Source organism: Balaenoptera physalus, assembly GCF_965194825.1.
Source record: "Balaenoptera physalus genome assembly, chromosome: 18".
In the NCBI taxonomy this organism is placed as follows: Eukaryota; Metazoa; Chordata; class Mammalia; order Artiodactyla; family Balaenopteridae; genus Balaenoptera; species Balaenoptera physalus.
The window spans coordinates 13,596,974-13,616,373 of NC_138899.1; the positions used below are offsets into that span (position 1 = coordinate 13,596,974).

The following is a 19,400-nucleotide window of genomic DNA, read 5'->3' on the forward strand; positions in this document are numbered from 1 at the left end:
CAAGGGCAAGGCTACGGGTGGGGCTGCAGTGGCCGAAAGCAGGCATCAAGTACCAGCCTGCCGCCCCTTCTGAGGCTGGGGGTGGGTCTGAAATGAGTCCCCTCTCCCGTTTCCCACTCCTTGTACAGCTCAGGCTCTTCCTGGAGTCGGGAAGCCATGAGTCCCACATCAGCTGTGGTCTGGAAGGTGATGTCGTCCCCCTGGCCACGGGGAGGCCGGGAAGGGCCAGAGCCAGACAAGGACCCAGCGGGGCCCCAGGGCCGCCTGCAGGTTGCGGGAGGGGCCCGGGTCGTAAGAGTGCCGGCCCCGAGCCCACTCCCACGTGGTCTGGCCCCTCAGCAGCAACATCCCACGGAAGAGCGGTCCAGCCGCGCACAGCGGTGCACACGCCACACACGTGTCGGTCACGAAGGCCAGCGCGCACTGCGCCGGAGACACTGCCTGTGAGCGGCCCGCGCCGGGGCAGCGGGAGGAGGGCGGCGGTGTGCAGGGGTGTGTGGGCTCGCAGCAGGGCTGGCGGGTCAGGGCCCGGCCGCACACAGACGTGCAGCAGGACGCCTGCGGCGTGAAGCAGCAGACACACACGCAGGGCCGGTAGCTGCGGAAGCCCACGCGGCGGCCCAGCGGGCGGCCGTGGTGGTCCCGGCGCAGGATGCAGCGGCGCCAGGCGGAGCAATGCCCGCTGCGCGGTGGCCTCCGGCTTTGGCACTGGTAGCAGTAAGCCCAGCCCTGGCCCAGACCACGGCCGGCCAGCATCACAGCCCGGATGCTGGGGTCCGAGCGCAGGAAGAGCCCCCCACGTTGCCCAGTAGGTTGAGCAGCTGGAAGGGTGCTGGCGCAAGCTGCAAGGTCCGGGCCAAGGTCCCAGCGGGGGCGGCCCGGGGACCCAGCACCAGCACGTAGGCCAGTTCCTGGCCCAAGAGGCAGCCGCGCGGGCGCCGCCTCCGCGCTCCCCACCGCCCAGGGCTGCCCCATGGCCTGGACCCACTAGTGGTCGGATCCCGGGTACCCCGCCGCTTCCCGCTGCTGGATTTTTGTGGTAAAAGGATCACCACGGCTGCTGTGTAGAGAAGAAACTCTAAGGCGAGGAGTCAAGAGTAAACACCGGAGCATCCGTGAGGAAACAGCAGGCTAGGTGAGTGATGACGTACCTTTGATGAAGATGGAGGGGAACATAAGATGTGGCCAGGTTCGGGTTATTTTCTAGGTTAGTCCCCAGCATTTCCTGACTGAGGGATGTTGGGTGAGAGAGAGAGGAGTCCAGGATGACGCCAAGATTTTGGGTCCAAGCTTCTGCTGGGATGAAGCTGCCACCAACTGAGATGTGCAAACTAAGGGGAAGCGTTATCCGTCATAAGTCAGATCATTTTCCTGCTCGGAAATCCTCAGTGGCCCCTGCTTACTTTGTAAAGTCAGTCCCCTGGGCCTTCCATGCAAGGTCCTGTTGACACCACATGCATTTCGTCCATGCTGTTTCTGCTCCAGCCATGCTCGACCCATTGTCTGGTCCCCAAACCTTCACAATTGGTTGACTTTTTCATGATACTCCCTTTCCTGGAAGTACTTCCTCTTCTTGTATGCCTAAGAAAAGGTCACTTAATCCTTCCATGATTAACTTGGATTTCCAATTCTCTGATGAAGGCTTCTCTGGTATTTCTTGGCAGGTGGCTTTGGAATTTGTACTTTTGTCACACATATTCCATTTCACCTTAAGTTATTTTATATAGTTGTTTGTTTCATCAAATAGACCGAAACCTCTTTGAAGGTAGAGATCATATCTTATTTATGTCAGTGGGTCTACAGTTCCTAACACACTACTTGCATTAAATAAAAATATTTTTGGCCAAATGAAATTAACATGTGTATCACTTCAAATCTTTTGATATGAAAACAATCAAGCGCTCTCTTTACAATATGTTAATCTTACAATTTTATTTTTCATTTCATCAAATAAATGTCTATGTAAAAATTTTTCTTCATTTATAAAATGTTGATAGGTAAATTAGAACAGAAAAGAAAAGAAAGTTATAATGAAAGGGAGAATTGATGTGTCTCCGGTTTTTTGCTTTTGTTTTTAAGCCTGATACATTTCTTTGGCTGATTATGAAGGTAATACCCTTGAGCTTTACATGATAAGGTTAAAAATGTCTCTATGATATCCCAGTATATAGTTCAGGCAATATGCCTTAAGATTTTCTTTTTTCCTTTTTTTTTTTTTTTTTTTTTTTTTTAAGCACAGCTACAAGCTTCTCTGGGGAACCGGCTGTAACACAAAGATTTGGTACTATCTGTCTCTTCCGTTTCAGAAAACTAGAAATTATGTGCTTTGAGATACAAGGCAGTAAAATGTTGATTGTATAGGACATTTCAGTAGAGTAGAAGGTATTCTAATTAACATGATAATCAACACAGGCTTTTTCATGGAACAGATTGTATAATCGAAAATTTTTATGTATTTTGATAAACATACTTCACTCTCAGAGGGATTTCAAGCTTCTGGTGTTATTCCTCCTTTCTGGACACCATGGTACACAATTAAGGCAAAGGAACAAAGGAAGAACCCAACATTAACTTATAAATCAGCTATCAGTGACTGACTGCGTAAGGGAATAACGCCAGTCCCTGGCATTTCTGAGAGCGATATATATCATATTGGGGGCGCTGGAAATCACTAATGCGCTGAGAGATTCTCTAGTATTTTCGATATTCATGCGTAAGCCTCATACTCCATCCAAAATTTTTGCTTAAAAATAAATAATTCTACCTGGGGCAGGAAGAGCTCAAGCTTTAGTATATGACATAGTTACCACTTTTTTTTTTTTTTTTTTTTTTGAGCGCAAATTCTGCCACTCATGGAACTGAATATTTTATATATAAAATCTTAATTTTCACAATAACCTAGGAGGTCGTTAACTTTATCCCCAAAGGCACAGACTGAAGCTTGGAGAGATTAAGTCATTTCCCCCAAGGCTACAGAAGCCATTAACTGTAGGAAGTGGGACTTGAACCCAGGCTATCTGATGCCAGAATCCACGGCCAGGGTCATTCCTTTATGTTACTGTCTGTGTCCTGAGATCCACCTATGAGCCTGTGTGCCCTGTACTGTGTTCTCACTAGGGATATGTTGGTGAAGAACAGCACAAAATCTGCTGTCATGCAGCTTACCTAAGAGCTCTGTAGCAGAGAAAGGAAAAGAACTTCTATCGTGTATGCTTTCTTGAAGATTTAAGGAGAAGGCTGTATTGCCCTTCCTAGAACATTTTCTATCAACATATTTTATTAGAAACATTAAAGTGTTATATATTTCAAATTAAAGTATGTTTGAATGGAATTATTTCCATTAAACTCACGGGAAAATTTTCATAGAACATAATGATTTTTCCTCTGTTATATTCCCTCTTTGTCATTGAAGAAAATGTCCCTATGATCTTGAAAATATATAACTGTGTCAGACATGACCTACTGAGGAATTTACTGGCACATACTGGGAGGCAGTGTCAGCTGAGTTCTGGTCCTGGCATCGCCGTGATAGACTCAGTTCTCTACCATAAGATGCACCTCATATGCATTTGCATTATATTGGATTGTTGTCAATAAACACCCGTCTATTATTTATGCTTTGTAGCTCATAGAAACATTTTGCACTGTCATCTCTCTGACCACAGGTTCTCAGAAACATTCATAGTCTATTTTGAAACTAAATTTTACAAGGATATTAATAATGAAAAATAAAAATCCCCCAAGGCATAACCCACGGAGAAGTCCTCTCTTTACAATTTGGTGCTATCCATCCAAACATTTTTATATTCATATTCCTCCAAACAGAAATCCTTGACTTCTTATATTGAATCATTTAAAACACTGACTCATTTAATTTTTGTTTCTTTTTTGCCTGGTCTTTAAATTTTAATGGAACCTTCTCTTGAAAAACTTCATAATATATCATTTGCTTTATGCATTGGGATACAATTGTGCCAATTTTACTAGATACTCTGGTTAGTAATACGGGGAAAAATTGGCTGTGGGAGATCATATGAACAATATGTGAGGCCCAAGAGACTTACAAAAATATAAGTATGTAATATTTCATAGACAGGTCTAAGGAGTAAATAAAAAGCTACGGCTTTAATCCATTCTGCTCAGGAGAAAGAAGCTGTAAGTGAAATATGGTGGGACTAAAACGTGTGCTTCTAAGATGGTTCATCTACTTTAGACCTGGTGATTTGTGCGTTGTCATAATTTTCAGAATTTAGTCATTTTTTCAAAATAATATTAATGTAGAAGAGGCTCCTATAATCCACAGGAACATTGTTACTAATTATTTTCCATTCCCTCTGTACAAAATATCCCTTATCTTTAAAGAGAATAATATATCTCTACTGATAGGTAAGAATACCCTCAGGTCCCCAAACCTATAAGAACTGGAGCAGAGGCTTTTAAAAATCTGTTGATAAATTATTTAAAACTGATTGAGCTAGAAAACCAACAGAAGAGAAAATATTTGGTAAATGATGTAGAAATGTTAAAAATCATCAATACTGGATTATTTTAAAGCTCTTTTCCTGTTCTTCTCCACCTCTCACCTCATCCATCAATTCTCCAAATGTCAGCTTGAACCCTCTGGCCAAATCCTGTTTCAGGGAATTTACTTGTGGACGTGGCACAGCAGGCATTAAAGATGCCATTAAGCTGACATCTGCTCCTGGACACGTGAACCTTAAGTGGCCTGAAAGCATATAATGTGCCATGCCAACTGAAGAGAAATCAAAAGCAAAAGCAAAAACAAACAAAACAAAACAAAACCCAGAAACAAATTTAAAATATACTTAAATGAAATTTTAATTTAAGTGTGTGCCTTTGCGTGCACTCACACATACATATATACACGTTCATATGCTCCACTTGCTTTAGATTCGTAGCACTGAGTACAGAATTGGAATGCCATAAGCTCCATTCCGATAGTGACATATGTTTTACATTATTTTTAAAGAACTAATCCTTACACTCTTTTTGCCAAAGTGTTATATTATCATTGATGCCATTTCCATCTCAGCAACCTTTGGCTATACAGAGAAAGGTTCTCTCTATGTTCTTTTCAAATAAGCTCAAACATACATATCTTATAAAACAAAGATATACATCACCCAATATGCATTGTGATCTCAAAGAACTGAAATTCTTTCCCCAGCACCCCGACCCAAAAGATGCTCTCAGTTAGCTCCATCTCTAAAACGCACTTGAAATTAATGGAACGTTGAATTACACACACTGCCTCTATTTTTAAAAATATTTTTACAAAGTAGCAAATTGTTTCCACTCAGTAAAAATGATGGATTATTGTATAGCTTGAAAAAATTAATGAACAGATGGAATATCAACCCGTTATTCATTAAAATATTTCACTGGGTTAATTCAGCAAATAAAAATGGAGAAGAGAGCAGATGGCCATTTATAGTTCTCTTGATTTCTTAAACTACTTCTTTACAGCCAGAACTGCTCCTATATTTAACTTGAAATGCGCAGCTCTCACCATATGCACAGTAAGCAAGCATTCATGTGACCTCATAAACTTTTCATGTAACACAGCAATGATTTTTATGATTTAGTTAAAGGAACACTATACACTTACAAAGTAAGTTATTCCCATAGCCCCAATATTCTGGGGATAATTTGAATTTCCTAGACTCAGTAGATACTTACCATCATTATCTGGTCTGAAGTAGGTTCAAGTAGGCACGTGGGTAAAATTTCACAAAAGGAAGTGATCAGCTTTGATACAAACACTGAAGTATGCCAAGCATGCATAAAATTATTACAGAGTAGGCAGTGTTTCTCTTAAGGCAATACTTTTTTTTCATTGTATCCTAATCCTGTAAGTTACTGCCTTTTAAAAAATTCTATCCTCATGTAGAGCAAATGGGACTGTCACATATGTAAGTGGAATCAACCACTCCGGAAAACTGCTTGACTGTATCTATTACAGCTGAGCATATACATACTCTATGGCCCAACAATTCCACTCCCAGGTATATGCCCCACAGAAATGCATACATATACTCACAAAAGCCACTGATATGAATATTCATAGATGCACTATTTGTAAAAGCTCAAACCAGGAAGCAAGCCAGACAGAATCAATAAATAAGTTGGGACATATTTATACAATGGTATAATAAAGACAATGGAAATCAACAAACTTCTGCTATAAAAACAACAGGAGTGAATAGTACAAACATAAAGTTGAGCAAAAGAAGGCAAACACAATAGCATATACTCTGCAATTCCATTTATGTAAACGTCAAAGGTTGACAAAATCACTGTGGTGACAGAAATCAGCACAGCGGTCGCTTTGGGGGAAAAGTGGGGAACAGTGACTGAGTCAGGCAGGGGGCGGTTTGGGGCGCTGGGCGCGTTCTTTTTCCTGAACTCGGTGGTTGTTACATGGGTTGTTTCCTATTGTGAAAATGTACTGCACTGCACACTTATGATCTGTGAACTTCTTAATATGTATGATAGACTGCAATTTTTTTTAAGTTTACTCTAGAAGATAAACACTGTGAATAAAGAAAAAAGTCCTCTGTAGCAGTGCCAAGTGTAGTACAGAAATTATACCATAATTAATAGCGAGAATTATATTTCATCAGAGTTGACCCAAGTGACATAATGCAAAAATATTATCTAAATATTATTTTCATAAAGTTCTCCAACCTCCACATTCGAAGTCCTTGGTAGCCTCCCGCTGATACCTTTCCCCTGTTACAGAAGACGTGCGTTTCTCCCAAGCACTGGACCTTCCCCCTTCTGCCGAGTGTCCTTTCACCTGTGAAACTCCTTTCCCCAATTCTCCTCCACAGGGTCTGTGCCCCATGACACTCTTCCCAGCTCTGCAGGTGAGGCATGGATGGCTCAAGCCTGAGTTTCTCTCAGACACAAAGTTCTCATTCGGGCAGGACAATTCTTTGTTTTATGGGATTGACCCAGGCACTGTCACATGGTTAGTTTCCCTGAATCTGAACCCAAGATGCCTGCAGCCTGTAGGGCCGGTAATTCTTATTACATATAGCATGGAGTTCATGATTGGGCTTCTCTCTAAGACATCAGAGACAAGAGACCTGGCATAATGTCCTGTTCATTGTTATTCCACCTAAGCCCAACAGTGCCTGGGTGTGTTACCTTTTCAATAAAGGTCATTTGAAGTTATTTGGCATGTATTCAATACATGTTTATTGAGCACCTTGATGTGCCAGGCATTGTTCTCAACAATAGGGATAAAGCAGTGAATAACACAGACCAAATCTTGCACAGATTGTTTCTCTTCTAGTGAGAGAGAAAGAGATGATAAACAAGTAACAAATAAATACAAACAGAAAAACAGCAGATAGTGATAAGTGCTAAGAAGTTAGGAAAATAAGATAATGTGATAGCAATCAAGTGAAAGGCGGCCGGTTACTTCAGTGGTTCTCAACCAGGGGTGATTTTGTTTTGAGACATTGGATAAGACATTTGTAATTGTCACAACTGAGGGACTCTAGTGGGTAGAGGTCCAGGAGGCTGCTGAACATCTTACAATGCACAGGACAACGCCTCTCCACAAAGAATTATCCAACCCCTAATGTCAACAGTACCAAGACTTTCGCATTCTACTTTAGATGGGGATGAGGGGTGGCCTCCCTGAGGAGGTCCCATTGGAGCCACGACCTGAATGATGATGGAGAAAGCCAGGTGAGCAAAGTTTTGGAGAAAGGGCTTCCAAGCCAAGGGAATAGGCCGCAAGGTGCAAATCAGTTTGGGTGGTCTGAAGAAAATAAAGAAGAGTAAAGGGGCTCAACTTAGCTAGGAGGAAGGACAGTACCTTCACGTTTGGGCAGGTAGTGGTGCATTCAAGATAACACTTGGGAGGAGGCGTGGTCCAAATCATTTAGGGCCTTAAAAGTCATGGTAAGGAGTTTGAATTTCATTCTAAGTACAAAGGGAGCCTCCTAAAACATTTAAAGGAAAGAGATGGCATAATCAGATTGTAAGAAATCGCCCTGCCTGTTGTGTGGAGAATGAATTGTTAGAAGGGCAAAAGTGAGACCAATGGGATGAGTGAGAAGACTACAGCAGTGGTCCAACAGAAATAGGGTGATGGCCTGGACGTATGAGTGGGTAGAGTTGCCAAATAAAATACAGGATATCAAGCTAAACTTGGCTTTCAAATCAACAAAGAATGATTTAATTTTTTTTGTATAACAAGTCCCCTGCAATATTTGGCACATACTTATATAAAAAATTATTTGTTGTTTCTCTGAAATCCAAATTTAACTGGGCATCCTTTATTTTTATTCGTAATATCTGGCAAGTCTACGCATGCATGAATGGACAGATGTCTGCATAGGTAAACATAGAATCATATGTACTTGGGAAATGAGCCAACCTGCTGTATTTCTCAAATGCAAAAATACAAGGTTGTGCATGAATGGTTTCTATATGTGAAAGAGGCATGTGCTCAAATATATATTGGTTATACAGGAGATCAATTAAGTACCTAATCAATTTTGACATTTCTCTCTCTCTCTCATTCGTTTAAAATCTCCAACCAGCTTCAGGTTATCCCTCTAGTGTCTTACTAAAAGAAGGAACACATACTATAAATTGGTTCTCATTGCTTCCTAAGCTGTTTTCTATCCCCATCAACCAGGAACCCCAAGTTCAAAATCTTGGGATAGGCTTCTTGCATGACTTTTATCTTCAAATGTGAACTAATAAAATATACAAGTTCTGTCACTCCTTTTGCATTTATCTTAAACTAGATTCTCCTTAGGAGTATCAAAGAAAAGGGGGGATTGGAACCAAGCAGAACCCTGCAGCACCCCTCAACCACGAAGTCCCCTCCATGTCCCCTGCCTCTTGTTTCTAGAAAAGCTGAAGTCTCCCAGGGTCCCCTGAGTCACAAAGTGCAGGCTCAAGCAGCTAATGATTAGCACAACAGAGTCACAGACTCAGTGTCTGATGCACATTCCGGAGCTGTTTTACAGATACTGTAACTGCCACCAGAGGGAAAATGCTAACTGCATGATGACCAGGCTGCAGTCATGACATAAACTTCTCCATCTTGATCAGTACGGAGTCTACGGCTAGCGCAATTCCAGGAACAGCCTTAAGAGAATGGCATTAGCACTAGTGCTCGTAATAATCTATATCTTTGTGGGCATCAAAATAATTGTGGCTTGTTCTGCTCGTATATGTAAACGGGCAACTAAACTGTCAGCAAAGATATGTTACAGACCCATGTAGACATCTTCCTCTCTAAGAATACAGCTCCCTATATCAGCATGAAGAAGTTACAGAAGACGGACCTTCGCCCGTAATCCCATAGAAACAGAAAGATGTTCTGACACGTGGGGATTTGTAGCGGCTTTTGGCAGGAAAGAGCTCTCCACAGGGGGGCCCCTTTTGTCTTGTTAGTAACCTTCAACAAGTCACGCCCATGCTCCACTCATCTCCAGCCTTAGCACACCTGTCAAGTCTTTTGATCACACAATACCTTGCCTAACCTGTTGGTTCTTTCCATAGATCAAAGAAGTAGAAATGAAGAACAAGTAATCCACAGATGAGCAGATCTCTTCCCTAGCTTGCCTTTCAGTAATCTCGCGAACAAACTGTATGAACAAGACAGCATCTAAGGAAAGACCAGGAGGAGTCGGCGCCGACAAGTCTGCGCACAGTGGGGCAGGTCAAGCACTCTGACCCCCTATCTCCACGGTTAACTGCGATGACTTCCCTTTTTCCCTTGAAAAACTTTCATGGCCGAGCAGGATCTTCAGAGGTGGTTTCTGAGGGACACTGAGTCCACCATCTCCCCCGATGGTTGGCATTCTGATTAAAAGCAACTTTCCTTTCTACCAAAAACTGCCTGTCGGTTACTGATTTTCGAGTGGCGAGCACCGGACCTGAGTTCAGTAACACTCTCAGGTTTAACCTTCCAGTGTTCCTTACCATTGTAAAGAATTGTAAATTGGTCATTCTTAGGCTGTGTCAGGCCAGCAGACATTTTTAATTTGGCTCACATAGTAGTAAAAAAGAGTCAATATTTAAGGTTAAGAGCATTTTCTTTAAAATCTGGGTGTCTGGCTGCATCTGAAAGATCTGAAGATCTGGCCGCACTGGATCTGCATTTACCCTTGGCTATAACAGCTGGAGTTGAATAGAAACTTTCTTCTTTACACAGAACATGTAAGTCCTCTCCTGCTTAGGTGACTTGGTTGGCATCTAACAGTGTGACCAAAATTGGATTACACGCAAACGCCTCCGTAGCAAACATCAGAGACCTTTCGAAGCTCTTTCCCTGTTCCCCACTTCAGTCCTATGTCCCAGTTAGGCCAACAGCCCCAAAAGTCTCGTTTTTTTTCCTGCTCCTTCACCACATTTTCTCTGCTTCAATCCAGATTGTTTTTTCTTTAATTTGACTTCCTATTTAAATTGTTTCTGTACATCTCACCAACATTGTTCATTACCTTGGTTTTCTTTCTGAAAGTTAACATGCATATATTCTCTAGGTGTTTTGGGGCACTTGTCTTATCTCACCAAGACTCCTGTGTCAGCTCCCTAAGGACAAGAGCCTTCCTTGATACCTCTTTTAGTAATTCTGGGCATCCCCAAAGCACTCAAAAATTAGTGGTTGCATGAAATGACTACACTGCAATCTAATCAGCATATAAAGAGAAAAGTGGACCTGAACTTATTCCTTTTTTGAACAGTATATTAGTATGGTTTGAAACTGTTTATTTTTCCTGAAATCTACTATTTTTAAAAAATAGCATGTAAGAAATAGAAACTAAGCAAGCTCTTTTAAAGTTCTGTTTAAGGTAATTTAATAAAGCCCCTCAATTAAACCACACTATCTCATTTTATTCCATAGATATATTTGGTTCTATGACTAATAAAGACTAAAAATTTCACTCATTTTGTTCTTACTTCTTATGAGATTATTAAAACTCAAAGACCCAATTTTCCATCGTTTTAAGGAGGCTGATTATTTAAATGTTAAAGACTTGAAATGAGAAAATAAAGTATTCTCTGTGTATGTATCTATTAAAACATAAGGGAATAGATGAGAAGCCTGAATTCTAAGAAAATTTTTCTAACTATACGGGCAGATACCAAAATCTATTTAAACAGCTTTGTAAAAAACAGTTTTAAATAATTTATTTTAGTTACATACCTTAAAAAAGAATAAAATTTAAAGAGAGAGGTCCAAAAGGCTAATATTTCCTCAATCAAAAAAAATTCTTTCCACACAATAATTACCTTTAAAGAAAATTTTAGGAAGGTTCAAAGGAAAAAAATAATTAGTAAGAAATCCACTCACAGTAGGAATTAGCAAACAATCTGTGTTTTCCTAAATCACCTCCTCTTGATGTGTTGTCAGGATCACAAGGCATGACAAATTTTAAGTGGGCTTGTTGCCGAGAACTAATCCATAAGGTACAACCATTTCATACACACACACACACACACACACACACACACTTCAAAGTGGTGAATAAAGTAGCAAACATGGATTAACTGCTTCCATTATAGCCAGTTAGTGAAGACGAAAATAATAACATTATAGACAAATCTTTTAGGAAAGGCTCATATGCCAATATGCTTTGCAAAATATGGATTGCATTGTTCATAAACATATATATATATACACACACACACACATATATATTGCTTGGAAGATGCTTATACACTAATAAATAAGAAAAAAAAAACATTTCCCAGTCAAACTGAATCTTTGGAGGCAGTAAAAAAGAATTTGGAAGGAAAAAATATATAAGGACATTAGTTTCTAATTCAATTATATCATATAGTGAATCAAAATTGAAAAAAATGAAAAATCACTCGACAGAGAAAATTCATTATCAACTCAAATATAAGATAGCAGTCCTCAACTATCCAAGGGAGATTATATTGTTCCTAACCCAGCACCTGACTTACTGATAACAGAGCATTTGCATAGAATCATATCATACTACATTAGCACTTGGCATCTTAATGAGTGCCTAAGACCTGTCACTCAAGAAATACCACCAGGGAAACCCCCTATAGTGCCTCATGCAAGGTCGCTTAATTTGTCAGTGACAGAGGAAGGGCTAAAACATGGGCTTCTTGCTTTAGAAAAAATACTGATGTTTTCTGAATTAGCTGAGTTAATGATTTGCCCTGCTGAGATCTTGCTTGTTGTTTGTTGATTTCCTTGTTTGTTTGTTTAAACGAGAGACTAAATATTCTATCTGTTATATGAAAGTTTGAGAGAGGTGTAAAAGGCTCTTTGGTGAGGGATATGAAAGCACTATTCCCATCAAGAGTAAACCAGGAGATAGGACTGGAAAGTGACTCAGAGATTCTCACGTTCAACCTTATATCTATTAGCAAACTGAGGACCAGAGAGGCGACGCAGCTTTCTCCATGTTACACAGCCAGCTGGTGGCAGGAATCGGACTGAACTCAGTATACCCATATAGTCTAGGGTTCTTTCCTCTGCACCTTGACCTTGAGTTGTGTCTTCAGGGTAAGGCATCACTATAACATTGAAAAGGAATTCATCGAGCAAGATAATCACATTAAGTTTAAATGAGAACACCACAGTTGAAAATCTGAAATAGATGACGTGTTCTATTATATGTTGATTTGTTCAACATATCTATTATTGCTCCTTGTCATTATAATGGATAAACAGTCATTGCCTCGGGGTGTTGCTCATGTGTCTGTAATGTTCATCACAGGCCAACAGGGACCCAGGCACCACCAACAGCTCACAGACTGTAGAATTAAAAGCTGTGTCAAGCACTGGCTGAACCGGTGCACAAAAGCTTCATCGATTCGGACCATTTTGGGGAGAATGGGGTACAAGGAGGGGACAAGTGAATAGGTAAAAAATAAAGTCAGAAATTAACTATTTTTGAAGAAATACATAACGATTATTTTTAAGTAAGTGAAAGCAACCACTTAAATACTGCCAAATGTAAGTCCTGTAGGGCTTATTTTAATAACTGAATAACTCATCTGTAATTAGCAGATAAATTGTTTACATGCAAATGGCATCAGAAGGCATTTGAAAATACTTCTGCACGTCAAAAATGTGCCATCAAATCTTGTTTATTCCAAATTTTGCATGGAAAACATTTGACTACAGAGAGTAGAGAGGTAAATTTTAGTCTAGTTCTAGTTAAATGATCAAGAATTCTTACAGTAATAATGCTCTTACTGAAGTGATAATGATAGCATAATGATTCATCTCCACTCCTCACAGGGAGTCCATATGTATTTTCTAATTTGTGGCCAACAGACTTCTGTGATGTGAGGGTAAACACAGGTGAAGGAACTTGCCCAAGATATAGTGGCAACTAAATTCTACATCCTGGACCAGAACCCAGGGGTCCTCTGACCCCTGCTAAGTACTCTTTCACTCTTCCACATGCTCTCCAGGAAGAGTACAGCATTCTGGGTTAGGCTAGATGAGCTCTAATGTCATTTTTCTTTCATTCCCAGGGTCTATATTTCTTTATGTGCAGTGACCTCAAAGAGAAAAGTATACATTACACATATGTGCAATTAGGGCTTAAATTTACTGGATTCCAGGGACTCTGCATTTCCCTTCAGTGGGTTGTTTCAGTATTTCATGGATCAGTACGTGTGTTCAATACCTTAAATCCTTGTTGATATGAGATGAGCATAAATACCCAACTTTGGTTTCTCCAACTCTTTTTCCTAAACACTAGGTTTAATTTATAAATGAAACTGAGTCAAATATCCCTTAGTCATTCTAATGGCAAGAAAAATGACAGCTCCTTTTCTACCATTAACATTACCAAGACCTAAACTCATGGATAATCTTCTCTTCTCAGGCAACAATTACTGTGAGCCTCACTTTGGTGGGGAGAGCAGAGACAACAAAAGAAAGAATCTTGGAGATTAATTTGTTAAATGGAGAAATACATGCATAATAAATGACTCTATGCTATAAACTTATTAATAAAGAGGAAGCTGAAATAAACATGCACTTATGTTCAACTGTAGAGTCTCTTTAACCTTACCCTACATGTATGGCAATATCATGTTTATTATTGACCTTACATTGCTATAAATACGAGTTTCAACACGGCTCAGTTTGGAGCTTCTTAGTGGTGAAATGTCACCTCTTAGTCTTTGTATATAATAGAAGGGAGATCTTTTTTGACTGATGTGCGTGCACATGTATAACTGCCCAGTGACAGCAGATTAGGATGACCAGATGACTTATGACTGATCAACATGTAGAGCTGAGCAATGTACATGGAGAGGAGGAAAGAAGCCTTGAGCTTTAAATAATGCTGTGAACGGATTGAGTGAGCATTCCTGCCACCACTCTATCAGTCCTTTATCATTTAGAATATTCAGTTAGATTTCTCACCACACATATCCTCCACCCCCAGACCTCCTGAACTACTTACTCATGGTTACTTCAACAACAATTTTCTGGCTAGTATTCCTTTGCAAATTATGTTTTCTTGGTTGAAATAGTCCCTTTCTCCCTTCTCTTCTACACCTACAGAATTCTACTCATCTTTAAATACCCAGCTTATATGTCAGTTTCTCAGAGAAGACCTAAGTAAATGTACAGTGGTCCCTCGCTATCTGCAGGGACCTCCGGGGATACCAAAATCCACAGGTGCTCAAATCCTTTGTATAAAATGACATAGTATTTTCATATAACCTATGCACATCCTCCTGTATACTTTAAATCATCTCTAGAGTACTTATAATACCTAATACAATGTAAACGCTTTGTAAATACAATGTAAATGCTGTGTAAACAGTTTCCAGCTTGTGGCAAATTTAAATTCTGCTTTTTGGAACTTTCTGAAATTTTTTTTTCAAATACTTTCAATTGAAGTTGGTTGAATCCACAGATACGGAACCCACGGATACGGAAGGCCAACTGTACACTCATCTACATTCAAAAGTACTTTGGTCAAGCCATTCCTATATCACCAACCATAATATGCTGTAATTACTTGATTAGCTACCTCACCCATTAGATTGCACACTCTTCATGGCCAGGGTTGTTGTGTTATTCTCCTTGTTATATTTCTGCCACTCCTTGGTCCCCTGCCTCTTACACCTGCCAATATGCTCCCCAGTTTCTTGCATACTGTGGGCATAGATTAAGTTCTATAAATGTTTATTGACTGAACTAGTGTGGGAGTGGCCAGTGGATAGTCAGGATCTAATGGGTCGTTAGATTTGTGGGTGATGAAAACGCTCCTAAACATAATGTGTTGACCCAAAGGCTCAATTCCCTGACCTTTCATTTAGGCTGCGAACCAGAGTGCATGAATCTTTGTTCATCCTTTTAATGTGCTATCCACTTAGATTTCAGCCTTACATTAATCTGGGATATTAATTCCACCATCACTTCTGATGGAAGCTATAATTTATATCACTGAAAAACCTTTCTGTAGCTTAATATCCAGAGGTGTAAGAATACAAGTGACATTAAACATTAACTAGGCAAAGAGGTATGAGTGCAGAAACCGTGCTGTGTGAAAACTCAGAGCCAAAATGCAGGCTAAAACATTTCACAATTAAAATAGGATGAAATGAGCAAGTGTCACAGGTCCTCCTGCATTAATCAGAAAGCATGTAAACCAAACCAGAGGCCTATTTATTGCTTAAAAAAATCCTCAAATCCCTGAAGTGCCTATAATTATTAATTATGTATAAACAACATTGGAAGTGTTGACACTGTATATTCCTATAAAATGAAACATAAAATAATAATGCCTCAATCTTACACAATCCTTTCAAGTTAATGATAAGTTGAAAAGGGATTCTATGAAGTTTTAGGTGGGCAAGCACTCATGAACACCCAGAAATGGAATCTGCTGTGTTAATACCTAGGTCTCCACTCTCAATAACACACGCTCTCTCTCTGACACTAACACCATATAGAGAGAGTATGAGGTGGCCAATCCGGCCCTGAGATCTAATCTCAATATGCCACAAACTTGCTGAGTGACCCTGAGCAACGTTTGTATTTCCTTGGGCCTAAAGTTCCCCATTTAAAGAAAAGGGCTAGAATAGTGTATCATTATGTCATTTCAATTTGAATAGTCAATCATCCCTATTTCTAAGGTTTATTTGATTTGTTATCCCTGCTCTTACTCTTCTGTTAGAGGAAAATGTCCGTGGCTTGATAAAACATGTGCAGTTTTTAGCATATTTGATAACTGCAAAGTTAGCTTATTCTAAAATGCTATCCATTGTGATGCTTCCAGCCTCAAGTAATATAATAGAAAGTCCAACATCATGCAAAAGTATTATTTCATAAATAGGATATCTCGAGTGTGGATGGGCTCAGGGCTGGGTGAAAGATATCATCAAGGACCCAGGTTTTTCCCATCTTTCTGCTCTGACTTCCTGGGTGTCAGTCGCCTCTTCAGATTTGTAGCAAGGTGCTTGTCCTAGGGTACAATGGAGAATATGAAGACCAGACTTATAACGTCAAATCTCCTGGGAAGATGTCATCATCTTTCTCCAAGCTAAAAGCCAACAGCTCAGCAAAGCATCTTCTCCTCTCTGTCATATTATTGAAGTAGTTTGGGAATAGTAGTAGCTATTGAACACCAGTACGATGCTGGGAATTGTTTGTGATACAATAAAGAGAAGTATAAAGGAAAAGCCATTCAAGTCTTTCATTGTGGGATCATGACTAATTCAGAAAATGAAGTACAGTTGCACCACTATTTGGGTACCAAAATCTGAGCGTGCTCAAGTCCCTTACATAAAATGGCACAGCATTCACATATAATCTGTTCACATCCTCCCTATGCTTTAAATCATCTCGAGGTTCCTTATAATACCTAATACAATTGCTATGTATATAGCTGCCATTGCATGGCATTGAATTCAAGTTTTGCTTTTTGAAACTTTCTGGAATTTTTTTTTTTTTTTTTGGCATATTTTCCATCCGAGGTTGGTTGAATTCATGGATACAGAACCCGCAGATACGGTGAATCAACCGTAAATCTGTTTTAGAACCTTAAACCAGGACAGAGATACTTCTTCCATGAGGTGAACCCAGCCCTAGCAGAATCTCCAGGTGTGGTTAGACAGTGTGACCTCATTCTTACTTCTGAAGAAAACAAATTCCTTACTTGTAAATTCCATACTTAAGGATGATTTTTCAAAGGAATTTATCATAGACTACACTGACCTTACTTTTGACGTGACTAAAGCTTGGCAAAGCAGAAGGCATTTCAGATCGCAGTGGATTGCAACCGAGGGTTATTTGAGATATTTAGACTAAGGTTTTCAGCAAGATAAGCATAGTGTAACAGTAAAACATAATCATAGCTGCTATAAATTAAAATATATGGCATATGGTATATACAATGCATTCCTAAATCCACTGTTCTCAGATATATCCTGTTTTTGTATTGGTAAATATTATACTATGGTCTAAAATTGGACTATGTGATGAAATAGTAATCATAGTATCCAGGTACTTGAATTTAGAGATTCACAGAGTCAAATGGTAGAATTTGTTAAAAGCACTGTAGTATGAATATATTACAGAGTACCTAATTGTGTCCCTATTTTATATTTCCAACAATATTGTGGTAATGCCTTCTGCAGCATATGAGTGACAGTTTCTCTGTGCTGGAGACCTGGTAGTGGAACTCCTTCTGGGTCACAGAGTATATGCACATTTTTCATTTTCATGAATGCTGCCAAGTTGCTTCCAAAATGGTTGTACATATTCCCACCAGCTGTATATGAGAGTTTTTGTTTCACTACATTCTCATAAACACATGATATAAGACATTTTAATTTTTACCAATCTGGTGGGCGAGAAATGGCATCTCATTTTTCTCCTCATTTGCACTTCTCAGATTCCCAATGAGATTAAACTTAAACACTTTCTTCCATGTTCATTAGCCACTATAAGCCTTTCTTCTTCTGAAAAATGCCTATTTGTTCTGTTTGCTCATTTTTCTATTGAGATGTTTTCTATTACACATTGACATGTTTTTTCTATATATGTTGGCTCTTGTGGGTTAATGCTTCTTTTACTCCTTTACTCTCATTTTCTTTCTTTCTTTCTCTCTCTCTCTTTCTTTCTTTCCTTCCTTCCTTTTTTCTTTCCCTCCCTCCCTTCCTTCCTTCCTTCCTTTTTGGCTGCGTTGCGTCTTCGTTGCTGCATGCGGGCTTTCTCTAGTTGCAACGAGCGCGGGCTACTCCATTGCGGTGCACAGGCTTCTCATTGCGGTGGCTTCTCTTGCTGTGGAGCACGGGCTCTAGGAGCATGGGCTTCAGTAGTTGTGGCGCATGGGCTCAGTAGTTGTGGCTCACGGGCTCTAGAGCGCAGGCTCAGTAGTTGTGGCGCACTGGCTTAGTTGCTCCGCGGCATGTGGGATCTTCCTGGGCCAGGGCTCCTTCTCATGTCCCCTGCATTGGCAGGAGGATTCTTAACCACTGAACCACCAGGGAAGCCCATCTCATTTTATTTTTTCCAACTTTATTGAAATATGAGTCACAAATAAAAATTGCGTATATATTTAGGTTGTACAACGTGATTTTTAAAGGGGTATGACATGATTTTATTTATATATATTTATATATATATATATATAGTGAAATGACTACCACAATCAAATTAATTCACACATCCATTGTCTCACAAAGGAGTACTGATATTCCTTTGCCATACTGATTTCATTTCCTTTGGATATATACCCAGAAGTGAGATTGCTGAAATATGGTAATAGTTTGATTTTTTTTAATTTTGAGGGGAAACTTCATACTGTTTTTCATGATGGCTGTACCAAGTTACATTTCCACCAATGATATACAAGGGTGCCCTTTCCTCTACACCCTGACCAATACTTGTTATCTCTTGTCTTTTTGATGATAAGCATTCTAACAGGTGAGAGATGATTATCTCATTCTGGTTTTGACTTGCATTTCACTGATGGCTGGTGATGTTGAGCACCTTTTCATATACCTGTTGACCATCTGTATGGCTCTTTTGGAAAAACATCTGTTCAGGTCCTTGCCCATTTTTTAGTCAGGTTACTTGTTTTATTGCGATTGATTTATAGGAGATCCTTATATATTATGGATATTAACCTTTTATCAGATGTATGGATTGTAAATATTTCCCCCCCCCCTTCTGTAGGTTACACTTTTACTCTGTTGATTGTTTCCTTTGCTGTGCAGAAACTTTTTAGTTTGATGTGGTCTCACTTATTTATTGTTGCTTTCGTTGCCTGTGCTTTTATAGTCATAGCCAAAAAAATCATTACCAATGTCAAGGAGATTTTCCCCTATGTTTTCTTCCAGGAGTTTTACATTTTCAGGTCTTAACTTAAATTCTTGTGCATGTG

At 39.8% G+C, this 19,400-nt stretch overlaps 1 pseudogene across 1 annotated transcript; it reads right to left on the reverse strand.

Moving 5' to 3' along the window:
• Window positions 1–4: 4 nt before the first annotated feature.
• LOC309647372 (putative palmitoyltransferase ZDHHC24 pseudogene) lies at window positions 5–18,607 on the reverse strand (annotated as a pseudogene). The gene has a single exon. The product of its transcript is annotated as a putative palmitoyltransferase ZDHHC24 pseudogene (transcript).
• Window positions 18,608–19,400: the final 793 nt, after the last annotated feature.